The following is a 7,389-nucleotide window of genomic DNA, read 5'->3' as shown; positions in this document are numbered from 1 at the left end:
AAGAACGGCCTCCATGATTCAATAACCTCCCAATGGATTCCTCTCATGACACGTGGGAATTGTGGGAGATAAGTTCAAGATGAGATTTGAGAAGGGACACAGCCAAACTATATGATTCCGCCCCGGCCCCTTTCAAATCTCATGTCCTTACATTTCAGAACCATTCATGACTTTCCAACAGCCCCCAAAGTCTTAAGTCATTTGAGCCTTAACTCAAAAGTCCACAGCCCAAGGTCTCATCTGAGATGAGGCAAGTACTTTCCATCTTTGAGCCTGTAAAATAAAAAACAAGCCAGCTACTTCCTAGATACAGCTGAGGAGGTCGGGGCCTGCGGAGAGAACCAGGACCCACATCTTCCTTCACATGGGCGGGGGCCACTGAATCGGGGAGAACCAGGACCCACATCTTCCTTCACATGGGCGGGGGCCACTGAATTTCGGAGAACCAGGACCCACATCTTCCTTCACATGGGCGGGGGCCACTGAATGGCATTTCAGATAAAAAAAGAGTAACTTGAAAATCCTCAATGAGTTGTTTGAGGATGATGGTGCTAATCTTGCTAGAGTGTGACACTCCTAGTGTTTGCACGCCCTTTCTACGGAATTGGGGAAAATCCACAGAACCCCGCTCTTCTGTCCTGTGGTGTTTGTTAGGGAAAAAGAACAATAGCTGCTGTCAAATACCTGGATCCCCTTCACTACCTGCAGGGAAAATCAACCAAAACCTGTGTCCTGTGGGCATTGGTGGAGTAAAAATTAAATAAAAATAATAATAATTTTAAAAAAGGCCGGACGTGGTAGCTCACACCTGTAATCTCAGCACTTTTAGAGGTTGAGTTGGGCAGATCACAAGGTCAGGAATTCGAGCCCAGCCTGGCCAACATGGTAAAACCTGTCTCTACTAAAATTACAAAAACTAGCCAGGCGTGGTGGTGCGCTCCTGTAATTCCAGTTACTCAGGAGACTAAGGCAGTAGAATCACTTGAACCTGGGAGGTGGAGGTTGCAGTGAGCTGAGATGGTACCATTGCACTCCAGCCTGGGCAATAGGGTGAGACTCCATCTCAAAAAAAAAAAAATTCATTTAAGTTCAAAGACAAATACTCTGTCAGACATATAGACACTGAGAAAATGTATTGCTAGCACAATCATCATTCAGTAGATGTTTTAGCCAATTTTCCAGATGAGTAGCCAAACGACATAGAATCTAAGCATAAATCTATCCAAATATAAATGGTTGAAAATGGAAAAAATAATTGGAAATGTATTTTAATATTTGTGATTATTCTAATATATAACTATGTAAAGCAGTAATAAAAATGTAAACAATATTATATTTTATTGCATATATAAGACCAAACAGAGAAAACAAGATCAAGGAAGTAGAAGGAGGAGTTAGAAGTATATAGTTTTAATATCTCTGAACTACATATACAAATATCATTATCTGAGAATCTGATCATATAAAATTCTTATTGTAAATCTTGAGGTAACCAATAAAACATTAATAAAAATAAATTAAGTCATAAATAAATTTACAGAAGATATAAACTTTACAATAATATGTCAAATTAAAACAATAATTAACAGGCCGGGCACAGTGGCTCATGCCTGTAATCCCAGCACTTTGGGAGGCCGAGGCCCACAGATCCCTTGAGGTCAGGACTTGGAGACCAGCCTGGCCAACGTGACAAAACCCTGTCTCTACTAAAAGTACAGAAAAAAATTTAGCTGGGTGTGGTGGTGAGCACCTGTAAACCCAGCTACTTGTGAAGCTGAGGCAGGAGAATCGCTTGAACCCAGGAGTTGGAGGTTACAGTGAGCCGAGATGGCACCGTTGCACTCCAGCCTAGACAACAAGAGAGAAACTACGTCTCAAAAATCAAACAAAAAATGGTAGCTCTGTGAGAAGATGAATATACAAATTACCTTGAGATGATGAGCATTTCACAATGTGCATATGATATGGTTTGGATCTGTGTCCTGGACCAAATCTCATGTTATATTATAATCCTCAGTCCGGGGGTGGGACCTGGTGGGAGATGAGTGGGTCATGGGGTGGGTCTTTCATGAGTGGTTCAGCACCAACTCCTGGTGCTGTTCTCACTACAGTGCATGAGTTCTCACAAGATGCAGTTGTCTAACAGTCTGTTGTCCCCCCACACCCCGACCCACTTCCTGCAGCTCCTGCTCTGGCCGTGTGACGCACCTGCTCCCCTCTGTCTTCTGCCATGATCCTAACTTTCCTGAGTCTCCCCGGAAGGAGAAGACGCTGCACTTCCTGTACAGCCTGCAGAACCGTGAGCCAATTAAACATATTTTATTTCTCAAATCCCCTAGTCTCAGACATTTTTTATAGCAGTGTGAGAATGGACTAATACAACATCAAAACATCAAGTGGGGCACCTTAAACCTATACATTTTTAAAAATATTTTATTTCTACTTCAATAAAACTGAAAAAAATTAAACTTACTCATAATAAAGAAATACTTCCTATTTTCTCAATAAAAGGGAGACAATATAGATAGAAAAACTTACACTAAGGCGTTTGTAACAGCTTTGTTCATAATATTCATAAACTGGAAACAAATTTAAAGTCCATCGACAAAAAAATAGATCAATATATTGTCACATATTTACTTAATGGACTGTCTCAGATATAAAATCTCTCTCCTTCTCTCTCTCTCTCCACATATGCATGAAGACTTTGAGGTTTCGTATCAGAGTCAGCCCATTAATTGAGTAAACGACACTATGTTGATCTAATTTCATACATTAAATAGCATGAATTAACCTAAAAAAATGGCAAAGTAGCTCCTTACCAAAAAAAAGGTCTATAATGTTTGATTCCATTTATATAAAGCTCAAAACAGAAAAAAACAATGGATCTATGGTGTCAGAAATCAAAACATTTCCCCATGCAGGGTTTGACCGCAGGCACGGAGAAAGACGCATGTTAGGGGTACAGACTTGCTCTTTAGGCTACCTTAGGAGTTCGGGACAAGGGTATTCACATTTGCCAGAAGCTCTCCAGTGACACATTTCAGATCTATAAATTTTTTCTTATGTGTAAATTTTGTCTCATAAAACAAAAAATAAAAAGTGTAGAATAGTTTAAAATTCAGTAAATAATACAGTGAATATTAAAGCCCTATCCAAAATATGAACATTATTATATGAATTAATAAAATGCATTTCAGTATACCTCCTAAAATTAAATCCCATAAATAAGAAAAGATAACGGTAACACCAGAAACTTAGTAATTAAATAGCATATATTTCATAGAGAAGAAAAAATAGTCAAGACAGAGGCAACATGAAGTTTTTTCCAATCAAATGTCATTAAATTATTTATACAATATTTAACCTGTGTCAATAGTATAAATTGTTAATATTTTGTGTGGTATTACACCTGAGAACAACTTTCAAAGAGAAAAGGATATTTGAGAGCACGTGAACCAAATTGAATGTATTTTCAATGCTGGTCCAATGCTTACACCTTAAAGTTCTAATAATACCCTGGTTTTGAGTGCAGCTGTGGAAAAGTTAATTTGAGGGGATAAATTAAAAGAATAATCTGTAATACACAGACATTGGCATTCCATGTCAGAAAAAAATTGAAAATGTGTAATACATATAAATTTCTAAAAAGAAACCTTGAAACATAAGAAGCGTCTCATGTATAGTAGGCTGTAACATGTTTGTTGGGAAAATTATTACCTTTATGTTGTTTTGAAAAACTAAAGCAAAGCATAATGAAATTAAGTGTTTTGTGCTTATCTAGTGCAACAGCATGTTGAGAAAACTGAGCAGGACTGTAACCCTGAGGAGATGGCCCGATCCAAAGACAGGCATCAGATTAAAAAATATATAATTAAAATTTCATTGAACATTGAGAAATTTTTGTCATACCCCATATATTTATGGGGTACAAAGCTATGTTATGATTTATGAATGCAATAAAGAATAATTGAATCAAGCTAATTGACATATATATTACATACAATTCTCAAATCCTTATTTTTTTGGTGACAAGAACATTTGAAATTTGTTCTTGGCTATTTTAAAATGACCAATACCCTATGTTTAAGCTTACAAATAGACATCGATTTATGTAAACCTTAGATAGTAATTGAAATTAATTATGGATTACTCTAATTTATATTTAGTTCATCATTAAGTTTAATTCTTTAGGACATGTTTCAGAATTATTTTACTATAATGTTAAATAAAAATGACTACACATGTATGCATAGGTTTGTGTATTTACATATGTTTACAGATGTAAATTAATGTCACCATAGCTATGTAGTTGCTGATATCAACAGACATTAATAAAACTCTAGAGGAATAAGTGCAAATTATTAGGAAGAATTATTTCTTGAAGTTATGTATTTTAAAAAAAACCCCTACATATAAATGTAAAAATTACAAAAACATCAATATCAATAAAAAACACTTGATAAATAACCATAATAAAAATATCGCAACCTTATAAGGCTCCAGAGTCCTGCAAAAACAAACCCGCCTCCTTCCCCTGCACCTGTCCCGTCCTCAGTGGGTCCCGACCGCCCCCTGGTGGCCCCGCGCGCCCCTGCAGGGAGGTTTGTGTCTGGGCTCACACTGGCCTCCCCTCACTGTGTCTCTCGTACAGTAATACACGGCCGTGTCCTCGGTTTTCAGGCTGTTCATTTGCAGATACAGTGTGTTCTTTGAATCATCTCTTGAGATGGTGAATCTGCCTTTCACAGACGCAGCGTATTCTGCTGTTCCACCATCAGCTTTGTTTTTAATACGGCCAACCCACTCCAGCCCCTTCCCTGGAGCCTGGCGGACCGAGTGCATCCAGTAGTTACTGAAGGTGAATCCAGAGGCTGCACAGGAGAGTCTCAGGGACCCGCCAGGCTGGACCAAGCCTCCCCCAGACTCCACCAGCTGCACTTCACACTGGACACCTGCAAACACAGAGACACTCTGGTCAGAAATTGCCACACAAATCCACTGTTTCTCTTGCTCATGTCCGCTCACACTCAGTATCTCTAGTTCCCTATAGATCACCTTTTAAAATAGCAACAAGGAAAACCCATGTCAGCCCAAACTCCATGGTGAGTCCTCTGTGTTCGGTGCTGATCACCGAATAGAAACACCTGGGAATTCTGGGGCTGGGCTGCTCTCTCAGAGCTGCAGGGTCAGGGCTGGGCTGGTTTTCATCAGCAGAGGGAGGACCCTATTTGCATGTCTCCTACTATACAGCAAGCTCTGGGGTGGGACGGCTGAGGAGAGGACAGGGCCCAGAACGGATGTGAGTGTCCTGTAAGCATGGGAAGTAATCCTGTCAGGAAAATGTAACTTCAGATTATGTGATTGTGCCTTGATAATCATTTAGCAATCATCATCTTATTTTATTTTTACATATTTGCAGAATGTATTTAATTGAAGTGTCAATGTTACACTTTAAAGAAGACAAATTACGTACAGAACAGAGCAGTTGTGCAATGTGTTGAATATCACACATCTGGACAGTGTCAGCCCTATTATCTCTCCCTGTGCCTCTAAACACTGGAGGAGACTGCTCCCCTGAGTCAGCTCCAGGGCGATGTGGGACATGCCTAGTGAGGTTTTCAGGATGTCTCTCCTGTCATAACAACTGTATGTGATTTCGCTTCCTAATGTTTGAGGCGGTGCCCGGTGGTTGTACCATGGGTGCGGATTTATGAATGGTTATCACCGTCCCCTTGCTATGATAGTAAATGAGTTCTCATGAGATTTGGTTGTTTAACAGTGTGTGGGAACCTCCACCCTCACTCTTTCTTTGCTCCTGCTCCCACCATACCCACCATATAAAGTGTCTGCTCGCCCTTTGCCTTTTGCTAACATTGTAACTTTCCTGAGGCCTCCCCAGAAACTGAAGAGATTCTATCGTCATGCTTCCCGTACAGCTGGCAGAATCATGAGTAAATTAAACCTATTTTCTATATGAATTACTCAGTTTCAGGTATTTCTTGCAATGCGAGAACACACTAATAAAGCGGACATCTCCGTCATTTCACCAGGGTCCCTTGCAGTCTGCAACCACCCAGCTAAGGAGAGGGATGGTCCAGTCTCCATGACTGACACCGCCGAGGTGCTGCCTCAGGCCCAGATGGTTTGTGATGGATGTCACTTTACTAACCTTGAGTTCAGGGAGTATAATGCCCTCCTCCCGCATGCCTCACAGATGGAGAAGCCACCCTGTGATCAACTCTCTCTTCTTCTGTCTGGACCCATTTCTAAGTGTGAGCAATTCTGCAGTGGTGGAATCCCACATTGTGGTGTGCTTCCTTATTTCAGGTGGGAAACGTCTTCTGGAGCTCGCCTCTGCTGGTGCAGTTGGCCCATTTTTACCTTGGTGATAGCCACCAGATGTGTAGAGAGGACAGGAACCCCCATGGACTTAGCCCAAACTTCATCCTCCTCCCCCTGGAGCTCTTCATGGGAACCGGGTCTTAGGGTCCCATGACAATTTAGTCATCATAGCCCTAACTAATTCGTGTGATGGCCAGAAATCCTTGAAATGTGCTGCTCCACAAGCCACGGTCCCCAGTTTGCCATTCTGCTTCCACAGGCAGGGCAGAGGGGTCTCTGATTAGTCTAAGCTAGTCTGGCATGTTTTTCTAGGAGTAGCTCTTCTTGTGACTGACGTACTGTAGCCTACACAGTGAGCACTGTCTCAGTGGCTGCTCAGAGTGCAGTCAGGAGGAACCACCCACCTGAAAATGCAACAGCTTGGGCATCTGACCTTCACTTTGTAAGATGCACCCACTGAAACGGTTCTTCCAGAACTTTTGGCATTGTGGCAGTATCCCCATACTCATGCACTGGGTCCCATCCATCATGGATAGCAGCTGTTGAGCCCCACGTAGAAATTAACAGCCTGCCCAGGGTTTCTGCAGGGGTCTCCTCTTTTTAGATTCCACTGTCTGGGTGCTCATGAGGTTTTTTTTGGACCTTTTGCCAGGTTGACTGGATGTCATGCCAGACCAATATTGACTCCAATAGGACTGGCATCATGTACAACAGGCCAAACCAGTGAACAAGACAGAGAGTTTGTTGAGGGCTTTCATATAGGGTGGTTCAGGAACGGCAGGCTGGACAAGAAAACTATGACCATTTGACAAAAGTATGCAGCTTATGTAGTAATGTTTACTTAACACCCTCCACCTAGCAACTTCCATTTAACCCAAAATAAAGAGCCTCAATCACCCCTAAATCGTGTGTTCCAAGGGATAGGTCAGGGGTTTGGATGTTATTCATAGATAATAAATGAGTCTCTGGGTCCACCACTCCTGGATTCCTTAGCTTGGAACTTGAAACATACATTTCTTTTTTCTTTTCTGGTTATTCTGGCTA

The 7,389-nt window shown here is 41.2% G+C and overlaps 1 pseudogene across 1 annotated transcript; it reads right to left on the bottom strand.

Annotated features, from left to right (window-relative positions):
• Positions 1 to 4,576: 4,576 nt before the first annotated feature.
• LOC115832427 lies at positions 4,577 to 5,139 on the bottom strand (annotated as a pseudogene). The gene is made up of 2 exons (XR_004027924.1): positions 5,059 to 5,139; positions 4,577 to 4,955 (listed from the first exon to the last, which is right to left on the bottom strand). The product of XR_004027924.1 is annotated as an immunoglobulin heavy variable 3-15-like (transcript).
• Between the last annotated feature and the right edge of the window lie 2,250 nt (positions 5,140 to 7,389).

The sequence above is a fragment of the Nomascus leucogenys genome, chromosome 22a, assembly GCF_006542625.1.
Source record: "Nomascus leucogenys isolate Asia chromosome 22a, Asia_NLE_v1, whole genome shotgun sequence".
NCBI lineage: Eukaryota > Metazoa > Chordata > Mammalia > Primates > Hylobatidae > Nomascus > Nomascus leucogenys.
The sequence above is the reverse complement of the archived record's forward strand: the minus strand, read 5'-3'. Positions and strand labels throughout refer to the sequence as shown.